Below are 3,978 nucleotides of genomic sequence, written 5' to 3'. Positions count from 1 at the left end.
ATCTTTATTTGCTAGGATATTATACAGCTTTTACTCTTTCTTTGGTGGTTGCCTTAGCGACTACAGCATGCGAATTTTGTCTTGACAAAGTCTAATGTCAACTGGTATTTTTACCCTCTTCCAGTGGGAGGTTTTTAAGCCCTGTAACTCCATATACCTCCCTCCAAATTATATACTCCTGTGGTCTTGTATCTATAAATATTTTAAACTGCACAAGACATTATTTTTGTTTTATATAGTTAACTATTGTTTAGAGTTACTAGTTGCTATGCTCTAATATGTTCTTGATAATTTGTGTTGAAAACTCAATCCCCAATTCGACAGTCTTGAGAGGTGGGGCTTTTGGGGAAGAGGGCAGGTGAATGGATTAATGGGTTTGCTGGAGTAGGTTCACTCTCTCTTGCCCTTCTACCTTCTGCCACGTGAGGGCTCAACAAGAAGGCTCTCAGCGCCTTGATCTTGAACTTCTCAGCTTCCAGAAGTGTGAGGAAATAAATTTCTGTTCTTTATAAATTACCCAGTCTGAGATATTCTGTTATAGCTGCACAAATGAATGAAGACCCTAGCATAATTACTATCTTTATTGCTTTGTATTCCTTCCTCTATTTCTGACCTTCTGCATGGGCTCATTTTCCTTTTACCTGAACACCTTTCAATACTTGTAGTATAGGCTCGCTGGGGATGAATTCTCACTCTATCTTGAAAAAAATCTTTATTTCTACTTCATTCCTAAAGAGCATTTTCACCATTTGTAGATGTTTGCTAAGCCACTAAGGCAGCTATTCTCCTTCAGCACGTTGAAAATGTCATGTTAGGCCAGGCGCAGTGGCTCATGCCTATAATCCCAGCACTTTGGGAGGAGAGGCTGAGGGGGGTGGATCACGAGGTCAGGAGTTTGAGATCATCCTGGCCAAGATGGTGAAACCCTGTCTCTACTAAAAATACAAAAATTAGCCGGGTGCAGTGGCAGGCGCCTGTAATTCCAGCTACTCAGGAGGCTGTCAGGAGACTCGCTTGAACACAGGAGGCGGCGGTTGCAGTGAGCTAAGATCGTGACTCTGAACTCTAGCATGGGTGGCAGAGCAAGACTCCATCTCAAAAAAAAAAAAAAAAAAAAAAAAAAGAAGAAGAAAAAAGAAAATGTCACATTATTGTCTTCTGGCTTCTACTGAGAAGTAAGCTATTATTTCAGTTGTTCCTTTTAAGATGATCTGTCTTATTTTCCTCTGGCCGCTTTTTTTTTTTTTTTTTTTTTTTTAAATAAACTAGAGATCTGAAGTGATTTTACCTGTATTTCCTTCGCTTTAAGCCAATCATGAAATTTCATCATGATTTCCGGGGTAGGGGCAGAAGGCAGGCGGTATTAAGAACCATCCCACAGAGGTGCAGGCAGGGTGGGCCCTCACTGGGGCAGCTAGAGGAGCACAGACTGCCCCGCCAGCAGTCAGGTGAGGTTCCGAGAGCGTGAGAGCTGGTACGCGATGTCCTCCATAGCTTCCAGCTTGCGCAGCTCCATCAGGCCGTCCCCTGCGGTGGCCAGTGAGCTGACGATCAACTTGTCGTCCTTGGAGTCGCCCTCAGCAGACATGATGGCCACTTTTTTCTTTTGCTCAGCCTTTTCCACTACAAATCTGGCCCTCTCTCTTCCTGATGAGCCACGTATTTCGCTTCCATCACTTCTGTGAACTCCTTCCCAAAGGTCAGATGTGTTAAGGACACGTGGTCTGGGATGAGCCCAAAGGTGGCTGCTCGCTCGGTAAGGTCGTCGCTCACCTGCCTGGAGTCCAGCTCTCTCTGGGCGATTAGTTCTCTAGCATCAAAGCGAGCCACCACTGACTTGAGAATCTCGGTGGTGATGGACGGCAGCACACGCTCATCACAGTCCTCACAGATGCTGGTGAAGATGTGAGGAAGCTGGCTAGCTACCAGCCGGAAGAGGATACGCAGTGTGATGTTGACATTCTGTAAATCTTTGCTACCAGTGATGACTGGCATATTAGGTGGTTGAGAACACCAAAGATAATTGGTTTCTGTACCCATGGGATAAGAAAGTGAGTCCCTTCCCCTACCACAATGTCCTGTCCTCCACAAACTGGTCAAAGATGACAGCTCTGTGCCTAGCATCCACATCATGTAAGGTAGAGTTAACCACACCTGCCTGCCTGCAACAGCTAAGGCTAGGCCAAACTTGCTGATGAATTCAAACACTTTGTCAGCCATGTTTTCTTCTGCTGGACCCTTTCACAACTGCTTCCATTCTGACCTCCACTAGAATTCCCCAACCGCACATACTGCTCCTCCTCTGCCCTGCTCTCTTTCCCTGGCTGCTCTTTAAGAGTTTTCTGAACCAGGCTCAGTGGTTCATGTCTGTAATCTCAGCACTTTGGGAGACCGAGGCGGGCAGATCACGAGGTCAGGAGTTCGAGACCAGCCTGACCAACATGGTGAAACCCCATCTCTACTAAAAATACAAAATTACAGGTGTGTGTGCCTGTAATCCCAGCTACTCGGGAGGCTGAGGCAGGAGAATTGCTTGAATCCAGGAGGCAGAGGTTGCGGTGAGCCAACAGTGCGCCATTGTACCCCAGCCTGGGCGACAGAGAGAGACTCTGTCTCGAAAAAAAGAAAAAGAAGAGTTTTTGTCTTTCTGCCCTGTGCCGTGGCTCATGCCTGTAATCCCAGCAATTCCAGCACATTGTGGGGCCGAGCCAGGTGGATCACCTCACCTGAGGTCAGGAGTTCAAGACCAGCCTGATGAACATGATGAAACCCTATCTCTACTAAAAATTAAAAATACAAAAATTAGCCGGGCGTGGTGGTGGGCACCTGTTATCCCAGCTACTTGGGAAGCTGAGGCAGGAGAATTGCTTGAACCTAGGAGGTGGAGATTGCAGTGAGCTGAGATCACACCACTGCACTCTGGCCTGGTAAGAGTGAAACTCCGTCTCAAAAAAGAAAAAAAAAAGTTTCCAAGATGGCTGACTAGGAACAGCTCCCGCATGCAGCTCCCATCAGCAAGACTGATGCAGAAGGTGGGTGATTTCTGCATTTCCAAGTGAAGTACCTGGCGCATCTCATTGAGACTGGTTGGACAGTGGGCAGCCCAGGAGGGTGAGCCAAAGCAGGGTGGGGTGCTACCTCACCTGGGAAGTGCAAGGGGTCAGAAAGCATCCTCTCCTAGCTAAGGGAAGCCATTAAGGACTGTACCCTGCACTCTGTCCCAGATACTGCACTTTTTCCAGAGTCTTCACAGCCCGCAGACCAGGAGATTCCCTCTGATACCTACACTGCCAGGTTTTCATTACAAAACTGGGCAGCTGTTTGGGCAGACATTGAGCTAGCTGCAGCAACCCCAATGCCCATCAATGACAGACTGGATAAAGAAAATGTGGCACATATACACCATGGAATACTACACAGCCATAAAAAAGGGTGAGTTCACATCCTTTGCAGGGTCATGGATGAAGCTGGAAACCATCATTCTCAGCAAACTAACACAAGAACAGAAAACCAAACACTGCATGTTCTCACTCATAAGTGGGAGCTGAACAATGGGAACACATGGACACGGCGGGGGGAACATCACACACCAGGGCCTGTCAGGGGGTTGGGGGATAGGAGATAGGGGAGGGGTAGCATTAAGAGAAATACCTAATGTAGACAATGGGGTGATGGATGCAGCAAACCACCATGGCAAGTGTATACCTGTGTAAAAAACCTGCACGTTCATTTTACACTTTGTCTTGCCTCTTGTAAAACTTGGGATGTGGGCCTCTCTTTCTTTATAAATAACCTAGTCTCAGGTATACCTGTATTCACAGTGTGAGAATGAACTAATGCACCATATAGCTTAGTTGTGTAGTAGGCTATACCATAGTGGTTTGTGTAATTACACTCTATCATGATGACAGAAAAATGAAATTGCCTGACAATGCATTTCTCAGAAACTGCCCCCTTCATTAAGTGATGCATGACCAT

The 3,978-nt window shown here is 46.5% G+C and overlaps 1 pseudogene; it reads right to left on the bottom strand.

The window, feature by feature from the left end:
• Positions 1-1,402: 1,402 nt before the first annotated feature.
• On the bottom strand, positions 1,403-2,220 carry LOC101054352 (prohibitin 1 pseudogene; annotated as a pseudogene).
• Positions 2,221-3,978: the final 1,758 nt, after the last annotated feature.

This window comes from Saimiri boliviensis, chromosome 2, assembly GCF_048565385.1.
Source record: "Saimiri boliviensis isolate mSaiBol1 chromosome 2, mSaiBol1.pri, whole genome shotgun sequence".
Classification (NCBI taxonomy): domain Eukaryota; kingdom Metazoa; phylum Chordata; class Mammalia; order Primates; family Cebidae; genus Saimiri; species Saimiri boliviensis.
The sequence above is the reverse complement of the archived record's forward strand: the minus strand, read 5'-3'. Positions and strand labels throughout refer to the sequence as shown.